Source organism: Cervus elaphus, chromosome 5 (assembly GCF_910594005.1).
Source record: "Cervus elaphus chromosome 5, mCerEla1.1, whole genome shotgun sequence".
Lineage (NCBI taxonomy): Eukaryota > Metazoa > Chordata > Mammalia > Artiodactyla > Cervidae > Cervus > Cervus elaphus.
In genome coordinates, this window is record NC_057819.1 from 43,336,006 (window position 1) to 43,361,763 (window position 25,758).

Genomic DNA, 25,758 nt, shown 5'->3' on the forward strand with positions numbered 1-25,758 from the left:
TTTTGAAACTATCCTGTGATAAAATATATCTTCATTTACTTTGCATATTTTTAACATTGTTTGAAGCATATTGTTGAGGGATGCTGAGTATTATATCTGCTAACTAGCAGCTTGAGTTTGGAAGCAATTTTTATTTGAGTGAAATCCACTATATAATCACTGACTGGTCTGCAAGCAGCATGTTAAATCTCAAATATTTACTTCTTGAGAATGCAAGGCTATTGGTTTTACTTGATAATTTTATGTGGAAGCTATTTTAGAAGTTGCACTGGCAAGTAGGGAGGTGAATCTTACATACTGCTGATCACCCTAATCAAAAGAGAAGGGGAAATAGAATATTGTCATTGAGTTCCAATGGTAGAACATGAAATTAGATGGGAAAATAAATGTATTGGTTTTAGTGTGCAAACATATCTGTGTATCACAGAGTCACCATGCAGTCTGACACTCTTTGAAGGAGGTTGCCAGTATCAGCCTCACAAAGGGCTGGGATAAAAGTGGGGAGAAGAATGACTGTTGATAAGTTGATTTACATCAGCAAAACTTTCACAAAGCCTGATTGCATGCAATTGCCTGATGCATTAAGAACAAATCTTTAGGCAAGTGTCTTTAGCAACATAACCATAAACAAAGCCCTGTGAAATTACCAATTATGGTAAATAGGTACCTGCACTGGCAGAATGCCTGCGATTAGGAAGGAGGGACTCTGAACTGCTGCCTACATCATATACCAAGATAGTTTGCAAATCTGTCTCAGTGACCCAATTTTGCACTCCGTGACAGCAGGAATCTAGCTCCTAGACTCAGGCCGACATTTTCACACCTTATAATCTAGCAAAATCGAGTGATTAAAACATGTTTTTGGAAATTCAGAAAATGCTGAACAAATAAATGACTACACACATTTTTAGTATGGAGAGAGTAACTTGGAAATTTATAATACCATATGTAAAATAGATAGCCAATGGGAATTTGTTGTATGACTCAGGAAACTCAGACAGGGCCTCTGTGACAATCTAGAAGGATTGGATGGGAAGGAAATGGAAGGGGGGTTTGGGAGGGAGGGGACATGGGTGTACCCGTGGCTGATTCTTATTGATGTAATTTATATATATTATATGTATTATTTATATGAAATTATGTATATACAATTATTTATACATATATAAATAATTTCACTTATATTTTTGAATTCTCACCTAGAGTTACATAACTGAAAAGTATGTGGATTCATAGAAGAATGATTTTGAGAAATTAAAGATATTGGAATGTCTGTTCCTCTAAATATGAGATAATGGTTTTGCCAAATTGATGTGCATTTGACAAGTATTTATTGATTTTTAGTTCCCAGAGACTCAGAAACAACTGTGACTCATTTACACCCTTGAGAAGCATGCAATTAGCTGAGGTAGACAGAAAAATCTATCAGATTTTCATAGCCTAAAATGATAACTGTAAGTTAAGTGCAAGTTGCTATGCAAGTGTACTTTACTTAATCTAAGAAGTAAGAGGAAGATTTTGAACTTGGTGATGTGGAATTGAATTCTGAAGAGTAAATGAATGGAAGGCTGTGATGGGGTGTGGGAATATAAGGTGAACAAGATGGGGGGGATATGAAAAAACCATGTAACCTGAACCTTTCAGATAAGAGGATATGGAACTGATCATATGTTAAGCCACAAAGCAAGTCTCAATAAATGTAAGATTCAGATCATATCAAGCATCCTTTCTGACCACAGAAGTGTGAAACTAGTGTGAAAAGTGTGAAACTCTTCTTAATTACATGAAGAAAACAGGAAAAATCACAGATGTGGTATTGAACAACCAACGGATGAACAAAGAAATCGAAGGAGAAATAAAAAATACCTTGAGAAAAATGAAAGTAGAAAGACAACTTACCAAAATCTATTGGATTCAGCAAAAGCAGTTAAAGAGGGCAGTTCACAGTGATGGAGGCATACATCTAGAAACAAGAAAAGTCTCAAAAAAATGTAACTCCACACCTAGAGGAACTAGGAGAAAAAGGAACAAAATCCAAATTTAGTAGAAAAAAAAAAAAAAGATGAGAGTGGAAATAAAATAGAGAATAAAAAGAGAGTAGAAAAAAACCAATGAAACTTAGAGCTGATTCTTTGGAAAGATAAATTAACAGACCTTTAACTAGATTCAATAAAAGAGCATTTAAGTAAGTAAAAATCAGAATTGAAAGATAATTCACAACCATTATCAAAGAAATGCAAGAGATAATAAGATACTACTCTGAATCCTGGGCTGGGAAGATCCCCTAGAGAAGGGAAAGGCTACCCATTCCAGTATTCTGGCCTAGAGAATTCCATGGACATCCATGGGGTCGACTGAGTGACTTTCACTTTCACATGAATCATTATACACAAACAAATTGGACTAGAAATAGATAAATTTCTAGTAAAATGTGGTGTTCTAAGACTGAACCATGAAGAAATAGGAAATCAGAAAAGACTGATAATTAGGAAATCAAATCAATAGTCAAAAAATTTCCAGCAAACAAAAATCCAGGACCAAACGGCTTTACTGGTCGATTCTACAAAATATTCAAAGATTTAATGCTATCCTTCTCAAACTCTTCCTAAAAACCGAAGAGGGAATTCTTCCAAACTCCTTTTATGAGACTGGTATTACCGTGATACCAAAACCAGACAATTACACCACACAGATAGGTGCAAAAGTCCTCAATAAAATATTAGCAAATCAAATTCAACAATATATCAAAAGGATCATGTTGCTGCTAGGTTGCTTCAATCATGTCTGACTCTCTGTGACCCCATGGTCTGTATATAGCTCGCCAGGCTCCTCTTTCCAATGGATTCTCCAGGCAAGAATACTGTAGTGGCTTGCCATATCCTTCTCCAGGGGAATCTTCCTGATCCAGGGATCGAACCTGTGTCTCCTACAGCTCCTGCATTGCAGGCAAATTCTTTACTGCTGAGTTACGAGGGAAGCCCCAAGAGGATCATACACCATAATTAAGTGGGATTTACCTAGGGATATAAGAGTGGTTCAGCATCTACAAGCTAGTCAGTATGATATGCCACATTAACAAATGAAGTTGAAAATCATATGATCATCTCAACAGATAAAGCATTTGACAAAATTCAACATCTATTTATGATAAAAACTCAGTTAAGTGGACATAGAGGAAGCATGGGCTTCCCTGGTGGCTCAGACGGTAAAGAATCCACCTGCAATGTGGGAGACCTATATTCAGTCCCTGGGTTGGGAAGATCCCTTGGAGGAGGCCATGGCAACTTGCTCCAGTATTCTTCCCTGAAGAATCCCCATGGACAGAGGAGCCTGGCGGGCTACACAGTCCATGGGGTCGCAAAGACTCAGACGTGACTGAGCGACTAAGCACAGCACACAGAGGTAACATAACCTCAATGTAATAAAGACCGCACATGACAAACCCAATCGCTAACGTCATACTCAACAGTGAAAACTGAAAGCTTTCCAAGATCAGGAACCAGACCAGGATTCCCACCATTGCCAGTTTTAGTCAATATAATATTGGAAGTGCTAGCCAGAACAGTCAGGCAAGACAAAGAAATATAAAACATGCAAATTGGAAAGAAAGAAGTAAAATGTTACTGTTTGCAGACAACTTAATTTTACATAGAAAACCCTAAAAAAATCCACCAAAAAAAAATACAAGTTGCAGTTTATAAAATCAATATACAAAAATCTGTGGTGTTTTTATATAATAACTACAAATTATCAGAAAAAGAATTAAGAAAACAATCCTATTTTACAATTACATCAAAAAGAATAAAATACCTGGGAATATATTTAGCCACAGAGATGAAAGTCCTGTGCACTGAAAACTACACAACATTGATGAAATAAAGATGATACAAATAAATGGAAAAATATTGTGCTCATGGATCTGAGTAATTAACATTGTTAAAAATATCCATGTTACCCAAAGAAATCTAGAGATTCTATGCAATCTCTATAAAAATTCCAATGGCATTTATTTTTACAGAAATAGATGAAGCAATCCTAAAAGTTTTTTGCGCCACTAAAGAGTCAGACTGGTTCCAAATAGGAAAAGGAGTACATCACAGCTGTATATTGTCACCCTGCTAATTTAATTTATATGCAGAGTACATCATGAGAAACGCTGGGCTGGAAGACGCACAGGCTAGAATCAAGATTGCCGAGGGAAATATCAATAACCTCAGATAAGCAGATGACACCACCCTTATGGCAGAAAGTGAAGAGGTACTAAAAAGCCTCTTGATGAAAGTGAGAGAGGAGAGTGAAAAAGTTGGCTTAAAGCTCAACATTCAGAAAACAAAGATCATGGCATCTGGTCCCATCACTTCATGGGAAATAGATGGGGAGACAGTGGAAACAGTGTCAGACTTTATTTTTGGGGGCTCCAAAATCACTGCAGATGGTGATTGCAGCCATGAAATTAAAAGACACTTACTCCTTGGAAGGAAAGTTATGACCAACCTGGATAGTATATTAAAAAGCAGAGACATTCCTTTCCCAACAAAGGTCCGTCTGGTCAAGGCTATGGTTTTTCCAGTGGTCATGTATGAATGTGAGAGTTGGACTGTGAGGAAAGCTGAGCGCCGAAAAATTGATGCTTTTGAACTGTGGTGTTGGAGAAGACTCTTGAGAGTCCCTTGGACTGCCAAGGAGATCCAACCAGTCCATCCTGACGGAGATAAGTCCTGGGTGTTCATTGGAAGGACTGATGCTGAAGCTGAAACTCCAATTCTTTGGCCACCTCATGTGAAGAGTTGACTCGTTGGAAAAGACCCTGATGCTGGGAGGGATTGGGGGCAGGAGGAGAAGGGGACGACAGAGGATGAGATGGCTGGATGGCATCACCGACTCTATGGGCATGAGTTTGAGTGAACTCCGGCAGTTGGTGATGGACAGGGAGGCCTGGCGTGCTGCGATTCATGGAGTTGCAAAGAGTCAGACACGTCTGAGCTACTGAACTGAACTGAACTGAACTGAAAGAGTCTGAAAAGTCAAAGTCATCTTAAGAAAGAACAAAACTTAAGCAACACACTCCTTAATTCCACACTGTATAACAAAGCTGTAATAATCTAAAGAGTATGGCAGTGACATAAAAACAGGCACATAGATCATTGGAATGAAATAGAGAACACAGAAATAAACCCATGCATATATGGTTAATTAAAGGATGTGAAGGAATCAAGAATATACAGTGGAAAAGGACAGTCTCTTTAATACATAATTTTGTGGAAACTGGACAGACACATGCAAAGGAATGGAATTAGACTGCTATCTTACACCATGAGCAAAACTTCACTCAAAATAAAGGCTTGAATGTAGGAAACCATAAAACTCCTAGAAGAAAACATAGGGGTAATCTCACTGACACTAGTTATGGTGATGATATTTTGGAACTGCTTCTATACATCTGAAACTGATAAAATGTTACATGACAGTTGTACCTTACTAAAAACAAAAGATAATAGAACCTACAAATAGTTCAATATTCTTTCCACAAAGCACCTGGGTAGGTAGAGAGAGCCCTAGATTGTATCCTTGCTCTGCCCAACCACTGTTTTGTGTTCTTTGCAAGCACTTAACTTCTAAGTTTAATTTCTTTACCAATAAAATATATTTAATAATACATTGCCTACTAGGGATAGTGCGAGATTTTTTTTTTTTTTTTTTTGTGGTACACACAGAATTTGTTGTTCAGTTGCTCAGTTGTGTCTGACTCTTTGTGACCCCATGGTTCCTCTGTCCAAGGGATTTCCCAGGCAAGAATACTGGAGTGGGCTTCCTATTTATTCTCCAGGGGATCTTCCCATCCCAGGGATGGAACCCACATCTGCATTGGCAGGCAGATTCTTTACCACTGAGCCACCAGGGAAGCCCATATATAGAAGAGGGATTGAATAAATAGAATTTAAAGAAATTATAATTATCAACAATGACCTTAGCCAAAGGTTCCTAATCTTGACTGCATATTGGAATACTTTTGGAAGCTTCCAGAAAGCATTTTAAAAATGCTGATGTTTGTATCTTATCCTTAAAGATTCTGACTTAACTGGGTGTGATATAGTCTGGATATGAAACTTAAAGGAGAATACAGGGAAATCTGAGAAAGAGTAAGTATCAGTAACAAAAGAGGAAATAAGTGGGCAAGTGTAGTCTTCTGCAGAGGAGGCTTTATTAGTCTCCCAGTGTACTGAAGAATGGGTTTCCTACATTCCCTAGAACAGAAAAGCTTCTGCTGCTAAGTGTGTTTAAGAAGTATTTCCAAATTTCATCTGTTCCAGAGTAGATGACTTTTGGGAAGCTAACCAGCAGAGGCAAAGTTTCTGCTTTTTAGACATTTCTTCTATGCATCAATTCTCTTTATATTTGTGATAGAATAGGTGATAATTTTTATTCCTTGTAATGGTATAGAAGAAGTATAGAAGAGATGATGAAGATATCTAACATTAAGAGTGAAGTTTCTTAGAATTCATTGAAGTACTTCTATCTAGTCTATCTAATTAGCAGACATCCCCAAAAGAGACTGAGGCCCTCCTTTGAAGATGTGAAATACAGCAAAAACATTCTTGCCTAAGCCTTTAACCATACGTTTGATGACTGGCAATGACATTTTTAACTATGTTAGGAGAAATAGAAATAGGCTGAATTACAGAAAAAAGAATTGTAAATACTTACTAGGGAAAGTGCAAGCTCAGGTTGAGTCTTACAACAACTTACTCCTTTTTTTCCCCTGCCTATCACAAATAAGCCCTGCTATTCTAGCCTGGTTACCACAAAAGAGATTGCATGGCAGAATTATGTTCTCTAATATTGAACATCAAAGAAAAACCAAAAAGAAGCAAAATTGTTTTAATAGATTCAGATCCCTAAGCTCTACATATTATTTTTTTTACATGAAGAACAACTGTGATGATAGTTTGATTCTGTAAATATAATACATTGTATTATAGTTTTGTGACTACTATCTGGAACCTCCAGATAAATGAACTCTTTTACCCATATATTGTTTTTCCAATGAAAATACTTCAGGCTAATTGGAAAATAATTAACTGCATTTATTTTCTCCCCAGTGATATTACAAAAATATTTCCCTGGGAAACATATAATTGCTGAAATATTTCCCACTTAAAATCATTCTGGTTGCTTTGTACCATTCTTAGGATAGAAGTACTTGAAATCTCATCATCATTTAAAGAGATTTTATTAAAGATCTTTAACTCAATGCATACTAAGCAACACCTATAAGGTATTTTAGGAATGAAAATTAAGGGCCAGACTATACTTTGAACATATAAAAATAATCATTTGTGAAATGTATCCATTTTTGCTCTTCATCACATAAAATTCACATACTTGAAACTTGTCTATGAATGCTGTTTTTATTTTTGTACTCAGCATTTATACAAGATCTCATTACTGTCTGACACTTCCTTCAGCTTCTCAAGTGGACTGTTCTTGTTGGTGTTTCATGTAAACCAACTATTTCATGTAAACAAATTCAGTGATCACTTTTCAGTACCTGTCTTATTTGACTCTCATCAGCATTTGATACAGTTGAGTCCTTTTTTAAGATGTCCTCTTTGTTGATGTCCACCATAAAAGAACACCTGTAGTTGAACAAATTGGGCATTTGCATATTGGTATAGGAGAGAGGCAGTGTACCATGAGGAACTGTGTGTGTGAGTGCTCAGTTGTGTCTGGCTCTTTGTAGCCCCATGGACTGTAGCCTATCAGACTCCTCTGTCCATGGAACTTTCCAGGCAAGAATTCTGCAATGGGTTGCCATTTCCTTCTCCAATGAGAAACTGTGGGGCATCTTAATAAGAGTGTGATGAGAAGTTCTTCTTTTTTTTTTAATTAATTAATTAATTTATTTTTTTATTAGTTGGAGGCTAATTACTTCACAACATTTCAGTGGGTTTTGTCATACAAGTTCTTGTTATACGTTGTGGGCTTGTGTTAGGTGATTTGGAGGAAGATTCAAGGAAATGAAATCTGTTCTAGACTGATTGCTTTCAGGGAGCAATGGGGTTTTATGGCTGTGAATGGTAATACCTTTTATTTTGTAGGTAGAATAGAGTGAGTCTAAAACTATAATTCATGAAGTAGCAGTTGCTATTAGTTGGAAACTGGGAATGTTAGAAATAGTTGTAGTTTTCATAGAGTTCTTACATTTGTCTGTGTTCAGACACAGTCAAAGAATCTTCTTGATTTTGTCTCACTCCATCATGGTTATATAGTGACCTTGTTCTATGAAACTGTCCATATTCAACAGAAAAACATCGTGGCCTAGGTATCTCCTAGCTGATGTTTGTCAGGATTGCCTTTTTCTTTCTAAAGATCATGGTATCATATTTTCTGGTTTCCTTCTATCACTTTACCTGTTCCCTTTCAGTCTTCCTCACAGTATCTTCTACCATATAATGTTTCATTCCTAGAGTTTCCATGGCATTATATCTGAAACATCTTTTATATTATCCTTTATTTTCTATGCAGTTTCATTCTTTTTTATGACTTTATTTATTATCTGATTTCTTTAGACGAACCAGTTAGCACCTAAAAGATGGGTTGGAACACTATAGCCTATAGGTCAAATGTAACTGAAGTCTATTTTTGCCCTGATATAAGATGATTTTTTATTGGTTTAAGTAGTTAGAACAGATTCAAAAATGAATAATATTTTACAATGCATGAAAATTATATAAAATTCAAATTACAGGGTGTAAACAAAAAACAATAAAGAACATTGCTGACCGCCCGGTTCTACAAGGATTACGTCATCAGTCACTGCAGCAGTCCACTCACAGTGCAACTTGAGAGGAACTCATGAAAAACAGGATAAAGCTCTCTGTACTCTGGGTAAGCAGGTTCTTAGACAGATGTATATTTCAGGAAGAATTTTAATGAAGCCAGGTTCTTGCATCTTCCCATACATGAAAAAGCACTAAAGTCATTAACTTGAGATATCTGTTCCTTGTGAATAGCAGTAATCTTTTACCAAGGGTACTGTATGCTCGACTGCATGTATTTCCTAGCCATCATATATAAACTGGCTTCTTCCCAATGTCTTCAGAGCAGTTTCCTCACAGCTACTGAGCAGCTGTCTCCTGAGCTACATTCCTTTCTTTTGATCAAATATAGTTTTCTTTTTTTATTTAAAAAAAATTATTATTATTTTTTTGCTACACTGTGTGGCTTGTGAGATCTTAGTTCCTCAACCAGGGATTGAACCAGGCCTCCTGCATTGGAAGTGCAGAGTCTTAACCACTGGACTGCCAGGTCCCTATAATCCTTTCTTAAGAAGATCCCTGAATAAAACTTAAACTTACAACTCTCAGGTTGTACATTTTTCTGTAAGTCAGTTGGTGTCCAGAGATAAACTTTTATTGAAATCCAGACATGTTCATTTGTTAGTTGTTTGCTATGGCTACTTTCTTGTTATAAGAACAGTGTTGAGCAGTTGCAGTAGAGAAAGCCAAAATTATTTAGCAGTTGTGTGACTGAGCATGCACACATGTCCCTTTATAGAAATAGTTTGCCAACCCCTGCTCTAAAATCATGCATTTACCCAAAATGTAAGAATTTTTCAGTTGAATATTTTAGTTATCTTTAAATATTTAAAAGTGAAATTTTTATCACCTCCAATCCATACCGATGCCTGTGCAGTTGGTATATGGGTCTTAATATATGGGGCCACTGTCCACACAGTTACTGAAACCAGAGACCAGACATCATCCTTACCTCTCCTCTAGCTTGTGTTTCTAGTCCTTCTGAAAATCCACTGTTTCTACTTCCTGATTATATCACAGACAGGTATTTCTGCCATCATTCTATATCATACTCTCACCGCCTTGTGACTGGTCTACGCAAGCAGCCTTCTTATTGGTTTCCCACTTACGTCACTCTAACTCCCTAAGCCATTATATTTTCTCTCATTATGCATAGTCTGCTTTTTCTTTTTAAATCATAGTGATTACCTTAATTTTAAGTGAATATTTGGGTTTAAATTCTACATATTTATTTACTTATTTCTTATTTATCCAAATAAACTCTAAGAAAGTGAATTCATATTGCCTTTTTGTTCAATAGTGGATATAAACACTTTGAACAGTGATTGGTATGGAGTCAAAGGTCAATAAGTATTTTTTTAACCAGTGACCAACTTGCTTAAAGACCATGTGGATAGAAGTACCGTTACCCACCCTCTACATGGGATTCCCTGGTGGCTCAGTGGTAAAAAAATCCACCTGCTAATGCAGGAAACTCAGATTCAATCCCTGGGTCGGGAGAAGGAAATGGCAACCCACTACAGTATTCTTGCCTGGGAAATCCCATGGACAGAGGAGCCTAGTGGTCTGCAGTCCATGGGGTTGTGAAGAGTTGGGCATGACTTAGTGACTAAACAACAAAAACACCCCTACATGCACATGATCTGTTTCTAAGGGAAAAAATGTAGTCTTACATATTCAATTGAGGAGTATATACATGTTCATCAGTTAAGTATGCATCATTTTTAAATTCTATCCACATGGTCTTTAAGCAAGAGGTTGTTTGCTCTGGGAAGGACGAGGTGATGCTGATTTTATCTTGATTTTTAAGAATTTAAACTTGGTCAGCTTGTGTTGGTGGTGGTGATAGTGGTAATGGTGACCTTTTTCCTTGCAAAAATGAAACAAGCAATTCACTTGCATCACTCTTACTACTCGAGCGATCTCAGAGTACACTAATCATTTACTTGATGATTTGTTGTCAAGCAGCAGAGGCCTTTCTTTTACACAGGAAAGAACTATCCAGTTATTTTTATGTGGATTTTAAAGAGGCACTTGTCTTCCAAAATATACCAAAATAGGAATGTAGACTAACTGTAGATAAGCACCATTTTTGTGTATTCAGAAACTGGGAGAAACTGCAGAATGCATGAGTTAGGTTTGAGGTAGAACCAGCATAATGAGAGTGGCCACAGGATATGGCATGAAGAAGACCGCTTGAGAATGGTTTTGTGAAGTTACCGGGAAGGAGGCCAGACTGCAGGACCTTACAGATAAACTACCTGATAAGAGCAAAGGCGGCGAGTTGGCAGTAGAAGGGAAAACAGAAACGGGATGGTAGACAGATGGAGAATCAAATACAGCAGGAAGCGAGAGGGAACGTTCTCTGTGTTTGAAGGCAGAAGAAAAGGAATCACTACTGTGGAAAAAAAAATTCAATTTGGCAGAGAGTGAGGAAAACATAAGAACCGTACACTAAGAACCTTAAGTGTCTTCCCAAGTTTTGCATAATAATTTGTATTTAAAAAATGTTTTTACATGATTTACATCATATGACCCTCACAAAAACTGTGTACATCTGAGTAAATCGAGACAGGTGGTTCTATTCCCATTTCCCAGATTAGGAAACAGAAGCTCAGTTCCTAGGGTCATGCAGTGGGTAAGGAACATAAGGGAGAGCAGAAGTGTCCTTACACCTACATTTTTATACTTTCCACCACAGCATGCTGACAGTGTGATGCTAATCTTTAAACAGGAGATCAAAATCTGCTCTGAGGAAGGGAAGTATTTAAGGCAGTGATCCAAAAGAAGTTGTTGCTTTCCCCACCCACTCACTTAAACTATTAGCACATTTAAGTGAGTTTCAGTAAGTCAGAAGTGTGGAAAGAGATGATTCATGAAGAAGTACGTGTAGCACTGATTTATTTTTCACATTATTGGACATACACCATGTACCAAGTGTTGGAGATACAATGGTGAGTAGAAATTGTCAGAGTCCCAGTCTTAATGAAGTTCGTTTGCTAGTGGAAAGGATCAACTTTTGATCAAGTAACAGAATTAAATATTTGAGTAGAAAGTCAAATATGAAATGGTGTCGAGATTGCTATGAAAGATTGTTACATTGGGCCTCATTGAGCCCACAGGGAGAGATGTTTGCTTAATGAGAGGATAACAATTGATCTAAACTTTAAAGAAGGAATAGGATTGAAAAATCTGAGGGAGAGTGGTACTGGAACCTTTTAGGAAGGCTTTTACATAGAAAGAAGTGAAAGGTTCTGGTTTGACCAGGAAAATTGTATCTTGCTAATGTTTGTTTGGCCTGAATTATAACCAACATATAAGATTCTCTCTTTATTCTAAATAGTTATGTAATGATGTGTGCATGCTTGCTAACACACTTGAGTCGTGTCCTACTCTTTGTGACCCAATGGACTGTAGCCTGCCAGGCTCCTCTGTGCCTAGGATTCTCCAGGCAAGAATACTGGAGTTGGTTTCTATGCCCTACTCCAGGGGATCTTCCCAACCCAGGGATTGAACTCGAGTCTCTTACGTGTCCTGCATTGGCAGGCAGTTTCTTTTACCATTAGTACCACCTGGGAAGCCCATAAAAAGAAAGTGATATTCAACCATATAATTCTGATTCAATATTTTTTTTTCAAATGATGACTTAAAAATAGAGAAAAATGACTGTTGTAAAATATTAATTTCTGGTAGACATATATATGTATGTTTATGTATATAAAATAGTAGACTATGTGTAATGGTGTACAATAATATTCTTGCAAAGATCTCAAATAGTGTCTTGGACATGATAGGTAGTTATGAAATGATAATTAGCTAATTCTTTCAACCTATATTTATTGAAAACTCAGTAAGTATAATATGTATAAACAACATGCTGAATGCCACTGTGAGCAATTTATCCTCTCTTTGACCAAGGAAGGGTCAGGGCGTGTTATAAAGGAATTCTTCTTGCCATGAAAAATCCATTACCATATATGTTTGATGTACTTATAATCTCTAGATTTATGCTTTATTTGCCTTAGCCTTAGGTAGGTAGAGTAGGACAAAGCCATTCTTGCAGAGCTATGATGATGAAAATGTTCCTTATCGTCCCATTGGCAGTCATTAGCTACATGTGGCTATTGAGCACTTGGAATGTGGCTAGTGCAACAGAGAATTAAATCTTAATTTATGTAATTTTAATAAATTATAATTTAAAAAGCTACATGCAACTAGTAGCAACTGTAGTGAAGTGACACTTCAGAGGGATTCAATAAAAGACTTTGAGTTCCCACTGCAATACTTTTGATACATTTGACATGAACTTGATATTTCTTGTATCTGGTGGACTGGATATAATTGAAAGAGATGTTTTCTTTGTGTGAGGGAGAACTTATCTTAAGGTAACAGTGTAGGTGTGAACAGAAGCTCATTTTCCCAACTCACTTGGGGAATAACTGAACTTGTTTATATCAAAAAAATCTGCCAAAACATGTAGATAGAACTACACAGGTGATTTCTTTCAGTGACCCAAAAGAGTCAAAGTAAAAAATTTTCTTTATGTTTACCATTTGAGCAACAGCCACTTATGAAGAGACAGAAACTATAAAAATAAACAAAATAAAATTAGTTGTATAAAAAAACACTAAAAAACCTAGTAATCATATATAGGAAGCAGAGTAGGGGATTGATCTGTGGCCAGTCAACTCATTTGTCTCCATTATATCCAATATTTATAGTTTCTAAGAGACGTCCTTTCCGTCTAAAATATTTTATTTGAATATGAATGCCCACAATTAAATATGTTTATTCAAAAGCTAGAAAAAGAGTATATATAGTGAAAAATGTATTTATCTTCCCTGTTTGTTTGATAACTGTCTAGTACTACTGCTTAGAGACTTTGTGTGTATGTGCTCAGTCGTGTCCAACTGTTTTAAACTCATGGACTGTAGCCAGTTAGGCTCCTCTGTTCATGAAATTTTTCAGGCAAGCTTACTGGAGTGGGTTGCCATTTCCTTCTCCAGGGATCTTCCCAACCCAGGGATCTGATCCACATTTCCCTGCATTGACAAGAAGATTCTTTACCACTGAGCCACCCTATCAATTTTCTTTTTCTTCAAAATTTTGGATATTCAGTTTACTCCTTCAGCATATTTACTGAGTGTGTGTTATATGCTAGGCCTTGTTGTAAGTGCTGGCTTCAGTTCAGTTCAGTTGCTCAGTCGTGTCCAAGTCTTTGCGACCCCATGGACTGCTCACGCCAGGCCTCCCTGTCCATCACCAGCTCCTGGAATTTACTCAAACTCATGTCCATTGAGTTGCTGATGCCATCCAACCATCTCATCCTCTGTTGTCTCCTTGTCCACCTGCCTTCAATCTTTGCCAGCACCAGGGTCTTTTCAGATGAGTCAGTTCTTCGCTTCAGGTGGCCAAAGTATTGGAATTTCAGCTTCAGCATCAGTCTTTCCAAAAAATATTCATGGACTGGTTAATCTCCTTGCAGTCCAAGCGACTCTACAGAGTCTTCTTCAGTACCAGAGTTCAAAAGTATCTGGAAGAACCAGAGCCTTGACTAGATGGACCTTTGTTGGCAAAGTAATGTCTCTGCTTTTTAATATGTTGTCTAGGTTGGTCATAACTTTCCTTCCAAGGAGCAAGCGTCTTTTAAACTCATGGCTGCAGTCACCATCTGCAGTGATTGTGGAGCCCACAAAAGTAAAGTCTGTCACTGTTTCCATTGTTTCTCCATCTGTTTGCCATGACGTGATGGGACTGGATGCCATGATCTTAGTTTTCTGATTGTGGAGTTTTAAGCCAACTTTTTCACTCTTCTCTTTCACTTTCATCAAGAGGCTCTTTGGTTCTTCGCTTTCTTACATAAGTGTGGTGTCATCTGCATATCTGAGGTTATTGCTGTTTCTCCCAGCAATCTTGATTCCAGCTTGTGCTTCATCCAGCTCAGCGTTTCTCATGATGTACTCTGCATATAAGTTAAATAAGCAGAGTGACAACATGCAGCCTTGACATACTCCTTTTCCTATTTGGAATCGGTCTGTTGATCCATGTCCAGTTCTAACTGTTGCTTCTTGACCTGCATACAGATTTCTCAGCAGGAAGGTAAGGTGGTCTGGTATTCCTATCTCTTTAAGAATTTTCCACAGTTTATTGTGATCCACACAGTCAAAGGCTTTGGCATAGTCCATAAAGCAGAAGTAGATATTTTTCTGGAATTCTCTTGCTTTTTCAATGATCCAACGGATGTTGGAAATTTGATCTCTGGTTCCTGTGCCTTTAAATCCAGCTTGAACATCTGGAAGTTCATAGTTCACATACTGCTGAAGCCTGGCTTGGAGAATTTTCAGCATTATTTTTCTAGTGTGTAAGGTGAATGCAATTGTGCAGTAGTTTGAGCATTCTTTGGCAGTGCCTTTCTTCAGGATTGGTCTGAAAACTGACCTTTTCCAGTCCTGTAGCCTGTGCTGAGTTTTCCAAATTTGGTGGCATATTGAGTGCAGCACTTTCACAGCATCATCTTTTAGGGTTTGAAATAGCTCAACTGGAATTCCATCACCTCCAGTAGCTTTGTTTGTAGTGATGCTTTCTAAGGCCCACTTGACTTCACCTTCCAGGATGTCTGGCTCAAGGTAAGTGATCATACCTTCGTGATTATCTGGGTCATGAAGATCTTTTTTGTACAGTTCTTCTGTGTATTCTTGCCACCTCTTCTTAATATCTGCTTCTGTTAGGTCCATACCATTTCTTTCCTTTATTGTGCCCATCTTTGCATGAAGTGTTCCCTTGGTATCTCTAATTTTCTTGAAGAGATCTCTAATCTTTCCCATTCTATTGTTTTCCTCTATTTCTTGCAATGATCACTGGGGAAGGCTTTCTTATCTCTCCATGCTATTCTCTGGAGCTCTGCATTTAATGGGTATATCTTTTCTTTTCTCCTTTAACTTTCACTTCTTTTTTTTTCTTCTCTGCTATCTAAGGCCTCCTCAGACAACCATTTTGCCTTTTTGCATTTGATTTTCTTGGAGATGGTCTTGATCACTGCCTCCTGTGCAGTGTCACGAACCTCCGTCCGTAGTCCTTCAGGCACTCCCTTGAATCTATTTGTCACTTCCACTGTATAATCATAAGGGATTTGATTTAGGTGATCCCTGAATGGTCTAGTGGTTTTCCCTACTTTCTTCAGTTTAAGTCTGAATTTGGCAAAAGGCCATCGTCCGCTCTTGATCTTGTTTTAGCTGACTGTATAGAGCTTCTCCATTGTTTGCTGCAAAGACTATAATCAGTCTGATTTTGGTGTTGGCCATTTGGTGATGCCCATGTGTAGAGTCTTCTCTTGTGTTGTTGGAAGTGGGTGTTTGCTATGACCAGTGTGTTCTCTTGGCAAAACTCTATCAGCCTTTGCCCTGCTTCATTCTGTAATCCAAGGCCAAATTTGCAGGTATTTCTTGACTTCCTACTTTTGCATTCCCATCCCCTATAATGAAAAGGACATCTTTTTTGGGTGTTAATTCTACAAGTCTTGTAGGTCTTCATAGAATCGTTCAACTTCAGCTTCTTCAGCATTACTGGTTGGGGCATAGACTTGGATTGCTGTGATATTGACTGGTTTGCCTTGGAAAAAAACAGAGATCACTCTGTTGTTTTTGAGATTGCATCCAAGTACTGCATTTTGGACTCTTTTGTTGGCTATGATGGCTACTCCATTTCTTCTAAGGGACTCTTGCCCACAGTAGTAGATATAATGGTCATCTGAGTTAAATTCACTCATTCCAGTCCATTTTAGTTGGTTGATTTCTAAAATGTCAGTTTTTCACTCTTGCCACGTCCTGTTTGACCACTTTCAATTTGCCTTGATTCATGCACCTAACATCCCAGGTTCTTATGCTTATTAAAGTGGAAAGAAAAAAAAACAGTTATAAATGTCTCAAAGAAAGAAAAATACATGGTGTGTTAAATAGTGATAAGTACTACAGATTTTTAAAAATAATTTTAAAAGAGACAAAAATGTTGAAGGAGGAAAGGGAATTAGGATTGTCTCAGCTGGGGAAAGAGTTTACATTTTATATAAGATGAACATAGAAGGGCTCTCAAAGTTTTATTTTCATCAAAGACTTGAAATAAGAGAGGAAGACTTGTTTAGGCAGAGGACTGAACGTGGAAAGATCTTAAGGTGAGAGCTTGTCCAGCACCTTCCATGAAAGAGTCTTTATAATATGGTTGGAGCTGAGATCACAAGGCAGAGATTTTTTTTGTCAAGTAATTAATACACTAACCTACTGATAGTAACAGTATTCTATGTTGTATGTACTTATTTTTCCATCAGGTATTTTATGTCTCTAGGTTTGGTAAATAGGGCCTTGATATCTCTCTAGTACCTATCATTTCTATTTAACTACACATTAACTTCAAATAAATTAATTGCATGTTAGGGTCTGATTATTTCTCGTACGGAACATATTATGTAATACTTACAGAAAATAGCTAAGCTAGTTTCTGCTCCAGTATTCTTTTCAAAGGCCAAGTTCATTTTGTAATTAAGATTCTATGCTATCAATATATAGGACAGATTGTTTTTGCACTGAATATAGTTTCAGAAAAAAAAAACACAGTTTTAATTTATTTGATTATAATACCATTGAAAGTGTTAGTTGCTCAGTCATGTCTGACTCTTTGCAACCCCATGGACTGTAGCCTGCCAAACTCCTCAATCCATGGAATTCTCCAGGCAGTAATACTGGAGTGGGTTTCCATGCCCTCCTCCAGGGGATCTTCCTGACCTAGGGATCAAACCTGAGTCTCCCACACTGCAGGTGGATTCCTTACCATCTGAGCCATATTGCCTGCTATTTTTTTTTATAGGAACAAAAGCCCCTTATGAAAGAACATCTCACTAATTTTTTTTGTTAATGAGGGCATCAAAGACTAACAGAGGTAAAGTGATTTGCCCAGGACTCACCTAAGTAATGATAGTTATAGCTAACATTATCATGTCCATAATATGTGATAGCCACTGTGCTAACTATTTTACAGGCACTATGTGATTATAACTTTCCTAACAGTTTTGAGAAAGTGAAAGTCACTCAGTTGTGTCTGACTCTTCGTGACACCATGGACTATATAGTTCGTGTAATTCTCCAGGCCAGAATATTGGAGTGGGTAACACATCACTTCTCCAGTGGATCTTCCTGACCCAGGAATTGAACCAGGGTCTCCTGCATTGCAGATGGATTGTTTACTAACTGAGTTAATCAGGAAAGCTCCAGATTTTGAGAGGCAGTCATTATCACTGTTTTACTAATGAGGGAATTTAGGGAAATTACTGCAAACTCACAGATAGGTAAATGGTACAGCTAGGATCCTATCTAGATGATTACATCTCAGAAAGAACTCTCATTGATAATTGTTTGATACGCTGCTGGAGTTACTGGGCCAGGAATGCCATGTTAAAAACATGAAAGTCATAGAGGTATCCTGGGAAGAGAGCAAGCTTCCACTGCTATCAGATGTTGGACTGAATTTTTCTGCCATATAAAAGCTGAATATTTTGAAGCAAGCTACATAACTTTCCATATGATTCCAGCTGTGAAAACTCGAGGAAACAAATTGCAACTCCGTATCTGCTTACTGAGACCTTGACTTTACCCAATATGGGCAAAAGTTAGAAGCCATCAAGCTTCCTAATTTGTAAGTATATTCTTACAGAGGAAATAAAAGAAGCTCTTCAGGGAAGAATACCTTTATATGCCTAACAAGAACATAGATTATTGTATTAAAATATTCATAATTTAAAGTGAAATTTTAGTACAATAGACAATATGAAGTATCTACTTAAAGATTTTAAAAGTATACTGAAATTAATAAGGTGTTCATTAATTTGTTTCATCTGCTTACTCTTCACTTCTTTATTTTTACATACATTTGAAATATAGTTATGTTCAGTGAAGAAAGTTTGTATTACAGTATGGATCATTATGTATCTATTGTATAAATGACATCTTAAAAGTAACTGTTTTGTTTGCACATGTGGAGCTATAAACCCCAGGTCAGATTCATAGTAGTCACTCCGTATTTATACTTCATATAATTTGATATTTTTTCAAATTTAAAATAAATTCACTTTTATAGGTAAAATACCTATTAATCTTAAGTCAGAACTGATTTTTTATTGTACTTACCAAGGAGCAAAGTTCTGGTTACCTTAATTGCTGTATTTTGCCAAACATCTTTTTTAACCCATTCTTTTATATATCAAAATGATATGATTTATCCACTGTAAGTAGAAAAGCTTCAAGTTATTTTTACATTTTTAGTAATAAATTTACAATAAGCATCCAGCTTTCTACACTGAGACTCCTGGTGATCAATTGAATGCAGTTATTGGGTCACCAGCTGAGATTACAAGGTGTAATCTGTGACTAGGGATGAGAGATTACTCTGTGTAAATTTAATTTACCCTTATGGGGATCAAAAGCTCATTTATACTCCCGTTCTTTCCAGCTGAGCTAAAAGCTTGAAGCAATTAGTATTTGAAAAAAATATTTTCTTTCATTATTTTTTTTCAGTTTGTTATCTGTGTTGGTTCCATATTAAGTATTGATAGGATGTATTTTAACATAGACATGGCATGGACTATATTGTAGGTTTTGTCGTTGCTGTTGTTTTGGATTACTATTCTGTAACAATTTTTATGCCCTGAGAGTTTTTACAGCAATTTAAACAACAGTAGAAAAGTAGCATCCAGGTGTTCATTTCATCTGCTTTCCAGATGAAGTGACCAGTCACTTTCAAGAGATTTAGATTATTCCTCTATTATTCCTGAAAGGAAGAAGAAGTGAGAAAACATTTTTAGTCATTAACATAAGAGAGTTTGGTACTTTTCAGTGGTGAATACACTCTGTACTAGCTGATTTAGCCTGAAGGCAGTTCATTAGTTACACAGATTTGTTGGAAATAGCGCTATTGGCAGTGTTTAGTATGACTAGTGAATGAATAAGCTCAGTTTTTTATTTATACAATGTCTTCGTCTAAGACATTACCTTTTTCTTATCAATTCTTATTATATGCAAATTTGTGTGATTATACAACTTCATTTATAGCCAAAAGAAAATATTTTTCTTTTATATGTTTTTATCAGAAAGAAAATATTCAGGAACAGAAAGAGATGATGAATGTTGGTGGAAAACAACCAAAGATTTTTAGATTTTTATTTTGTTTTAAAACTCTGATATAATTTGAAATTATGACATATTACTAAGTCTCTTCATAATAATAGCCTGTTGACAAATGATGCTGTGAATGATATAATCCGTAATACTACAAACCATAGATTAGGGAAAAGATTGTAGAATAAGTTAGAAACATTTCTTCATTAACATTCCTCGTTGGTAGTACATCTCGTACATCTAGTACATACTAACTCTTCTGGTCCACTAATGCCACTGTGAGGACTTTCAAGTAATAGTGAAAAATACAATGAATAAAATAACAGGTTTTAAGTGTAAATGTCTCTGTAATTCCTTAGTATATACTAGTAAAACTGAAACTGAAAAAGAGGTTAGCACATAGTTAAGGATATTACAAATTTAAACTTTTCAGCTGCTTTTGATATCCCTTTTCTTCTGTGGTGGAGAATTATAGAACATGTTGTAGGAAAATAACATATGGACTTTGGTCATCAATTTTTGTTTCAGTGAGAATTTACTTCTTTTCCTGCTTTACTGAATTAGAACTGACAAAAAAATATTATTTAAAATGTGTGACATGCTTTTATATACTTATTACATATTGTGGAAGGATTCCTCCACATCAACAGAGTTAATGTTAACACTACCACACCTCACATACTTACTTTTTCTAAAAATAAGGTAGAACTAAAATGAGAACAGTTTAAGTTCTACTCTCCAAATTTTAGTTATACAATACAGAGTTATCAACTGTAGTCACTATGTTATATATTAGATCCTCAGACTTCATTTATCTTACAAATAAAAGTTTGTACCCTTTTAACAATCTCTTCTTATTTTCCCCACCTGCTAGCTGCTGGCAACCAACTTTCCTTTCTGTTTTGATGAGTGTGACTTTTCTTTTTTAAGATTCCACAAATAAATGATAGCATGCAGAATTTATCTTTCTGTGGTTGGCTTATATTGCTTAGCATAATGCCCTCTGGTTTCATCTATGTTGTTATAAATTACAAGATTTCCGTCTTTTTTAAGGTCAAAAAATATTGTGTGGTATATATAGGTACCTCTCTTCACTTTATTGTGCTTTGCAGATACTGCAATTTTTTGCAAACTAAAGGTTTGTTGAGCAAGACTCTTGGTGTCATTTTTCCAACAGCATTTGCTATTCTTACAAGCTACTGTCTATAAGCTACTTCTTATCTGTGTGTCATGTTTTGGTAACTCTTACAGTGTTTCAAACTTCTTTATTATTGTTGTATTTTTTTATGGTGATCAATAATCTTAAATGTTACTAATATAATTGTTTGGGGGCACCAGGAACCCTGCCCATGTAAGATGGCAAACTTATTGGATATATCTGTGCATGTTCTGACTGCTCATTCAGTAACCCACTAGTCATTCCCATGTCTCTCTCTCTGACTCCTTAGATCTTCCTCTTCTCTGATACACAACAGTTGACAGGTACTTAGGTTGTTTCCATGCCTCGATTATTGTGAATAATGCTTCTATGAACACAAGAGCACAGACATCTCTTTGAGATAATTCCTTTTATGGGTATGTATATATATACAACCTAAGTACAACCCTATATATATATATATATATATATATATATATAAATAAAGTTATCTCAAAGAGATTGTTCTGTGTGTGTGTATGTATAGGATTACTGAATCGTATGGTAATTCTATTTGTAATTTCTTGAACAACCTCCATATTGTTTTCCATGATGGCTGTATCATTTACAATCTCAACAGCATCTGTCATCTCTTGTCACTTTGATAATAGACATCTTGACAAATAATGAGATAACTCATTGTGGTTTGATTTACATTTCTCTGATGATTAGTGATATTGAACACCTTTTCATGTACTTCTTGACCTTTGGAAAAATATTTAGATACGTTGCTCAGTTTTTAAAAGCATTGTTTTTCTGGTGTTAAGTTGTATGGGTTCCTTGTATTTTGGATGATAATCTCTTACTGGACATGTGATTTAAAAATACTTTCTCCTTACTTTGTTGTTGATGGTTTCCATTGCTTTATAGAAGCTTTTTAGTTTGATGTAGTCTCACTTGCCTATTTTTGTTGTTATTATCTTTGCTTTTGCTGTCAAGGTTAAAAAGTTATTGCCAAGACCAATATCAAGGAGCTTACACATCTATGTTTCTTCTAGGAGTTTCACAGCTTCAAGTCTTATGTTCAAGTCATTTAATCCATTTTTAGTTGATTTTGCTGTATGGTGTTAGATAAGTGTTCATTTTTATTTTTCACTTAGCTATTTGATGTCACCAACACCATTTATTGTAGAGGCTATCCTTTATTTTCTTGGGCTCCAAAATCACTGCAGGTGGTGACTACAGCCATGAGATTAAAAGACGCTTGCTCCTTGGAAGAAAAGCTATGACCAATCTAGACAGCATATTAAAAAGCAGAGACATTACTTTGCTGACAAAGGTCTGTCTAGTCAAAGCTATGGTTTTCCCATAGTCATTATGGATGCAAGAGTTGGACTATAAAGAAAGCTGAGCGCAGAAGAGTTGACGGTTTTGAACAGTGGCACTGGAGAAGATGCTTGAGAGTCCCTTGGACTACAAGGAGATGCAACCAGTCCATCCTAAAGGAAATCAGTCCTGAATATTCATTGGAAGGACTGATGCTGAAGCTGAAACTCCAATACTGATGCAAAGAACTGACTCATTGGAAAAAACCCTAATGCTGGGCAAGATTGAAGGCAGGAAGAGATGGGGATGACAATGAGATGGTTGGATGATATCACTGACTCGATGGACATGAGTTTGGGCAAGCTCATTTAGTTTGTGTTGGACAGGGAGGCCTGGCATGCTGCAGTCCATGGGGTCATGAAGAGTTGGGCACGACTGAGTAACTGAACTGAACTGATCCTTTTCCCACTGCATATTCTTGGCTCCTCTGTTGAAAATTAATTACCCATATTTATGTGGGTTTATATCTGGGCTCTCTGTTCTGTCCCCTGATTTGTTTGACAGTTGTATGCCAATACCATACTGTTTTGATTACTGTAGCTTAGTAATATAGTTTGAAATAAGGAAGTGTGATACCTCCAGCTTTGATATTCTTTTTCAAGATTGGCTATTTGGGGTCTTTTGTGATTCCATACAAATGTTAGGATTTTTTTCTATTTCTGTAAGAAGTATCAGTGAAGTTTTGATAAGACTCACATTGAATCTGTAGATTTCTTTGGATAGTATGGACATTGGAACAGTATTAATTTTTCAACCTATGAATCTAAGTCATAAAGAAATTAAGTAGCATGTACACAGTCACACAGCAGTTAGCAGAGTGGGAATCTGTTCCTGGCCACTAGGGTGCAAGATCCCTTTGTCTTAAACCACTCTTCAATTTTTTCTTGTTAATGGAAAATAAGAAAAAGGGGAATGAACAAAGACTTAGGAAAGTCAGAAGAGCTGAAAGTGAGATTATAGAGCAGAAGATAAACTTTCTTACAATGGGAGTTTCTGACTAAGGGAAAAACTTCTGACCATATGGTTGAAACAGGTGTAAATGGCATTACATTGTGAGAACTTGAGACAATTAGTTAAATTGGGGATAGACCTATCAACAGATGAATGGATAAAGAAGCTGTGATACATATATCCAGTGGAATACTACTCAGCCATAAAAAAGTTCTAATGAGGTGGATGAACCTAGAGCCTATTGTATAGAGTGAAGTAAGTCAGAAAGAGAAATATAAATATCATATACTGATGCATATATATGTAATCTAAAAAGATGGTACTGGTGAATTTATTTTCAGGGCAACAAAGGAGAAACAGGCACAGAGGACAGATCTATGGACATGGGAGGAGGGGAGGAGGGAGAGGTTGAAGTGTATGGAGAGAGCAACATGGAAATTTACAATACCATATGTAAAATAGATAGCCAGTGAGAATTTGCTTTATGACTCAGGGAACTCAAACGGCTCGGTGACAATCTAGAAGGGTGGGGTGGGGAGGGCTGAGGTAGGGAGGTTTGGAAGGAAGGGGACTTGGGTGTACCTATGGCGATTCTTATTGACATATACAGAAAACCGCAAAATTCTGTAAAGCAACTATCCTTCAATTAAAAAAAAAAATACAACAAAATAAATTGGAGACAAACTAGTGATACCATGAAGATGCTCTGCTCCTAATGAAATGTTGCTAAGACCTAAACTAGTTTTAATTCTGTGTGAGGAATCAACCTTTAGAGAAAATTGACTACCCCCTGTGTTTCTCTAAGTTAACATTTCTCTGAGTTAATACATTTCTCTCTATTTAAGACAACCCTTACTCCCCCTCTGATTTCCTTTATTCAAATGTCCAGGGAGGCATACATTAACCCCATCTCTTCCTATTGTGACCCATGTTTTCAATATACGGTTTGAGAATAGTTTGAGAACGTCACTGATGTCAGCTCTATCCTAATTATAGTCTAAGATGAAATTAAGTTCTTGGCAATTGGAAAAGCTATGATTTAGACACAGTCCTGTGGCACAATCTAGAGAAATTTTATAGATAAGTTTATTGAAACTAGACATTAATCTCAATGCTTTACAGATAATGTCTCATTTCCTTCTCACAATAAGCTAATTTATAAGGTAAATAACATTAAATACCCATTTTTGAGATGAGAAAATGGATATTATAGATTTTCATTTTCCCAAAGTTACACAACTAGTTCTTGGTGGCATGTGTTATAAACTATGCTTTATAATATTGTCTAACATCAAATGTACTTTTTTAAAAATAAAGCATATTCACCAAAATATAATCTTTTTACTTTTCTTCAGAAACTTGTCTGTAGAGTTATTTTTAACACTGGAGCATTAAGTCCTGAGACTTTGAATGTTTTAAATAAAATTATCTAGCATATGTGTAGTTTTTATAGGAAGGAAGCAGAAGTTAGCTGTGATCCACATAAAGATAAATAAAATAAAATTTTAATTTGATTATTTGGAAAAATTTTCTGCTACTTCTCATTCTTCCCTTTGAATGAAGTAAAATGTGTTTATAATATAGAGAAGAAAAATTTTTTTAAAGCTATAAATATTTTATATTGATTTATCTAAAATAGTTAATTTTACTTCACCACTTATTAGGCTAGTCTTCAGATAGAATAAAAGATATGAAGTGAAAAATTTCTCAATACCTACACATAGTAAGTACATGATAAAACTTGCAAATTGATCAAATTGTAATACATGGTAAATTAGAGTAAACCTTGTGTGTCAAATTATCCAAGGGATTCTAGAAATCAGTTATTATTTTTATTTAGTGTACAAGGCAAAGCCTTATATATTACAAAATCATAATACCTTGAGTTAATTACCGTGCTAATCATTGTATGTGTGTGAGCTCAGTTGCTCAGTTGTGTCCAACTCTTTGTGACCTCATGAGTCGACTGCAGCCCACCAGGGTTTTCTGTTCATGGGATTTCCCAGGCAAGAATGCTGGAGTAGGTTGCCGTTTCCTCTTCCAGAGGATCTTCTTGTGACCCAGGGATCGAACCTGCATCTCCTGCTTTGGCAGGTAGATTCTTTACCACTGCACAACCATTAGAGCTAGAGAGATGAAAATGATACAGGAATCTCAAAATATAGCAGGATATACAAGCCAGCAGATCATATCTAAAATAGTATGGAGTTCACAGGAATGATCTTGAAGGCAATGCCTATATCTCTAATGTGGTGAAGGACATGAAAATCTTCCTAGAAGAGTTTCTGCCTTGGCAAATTACTAC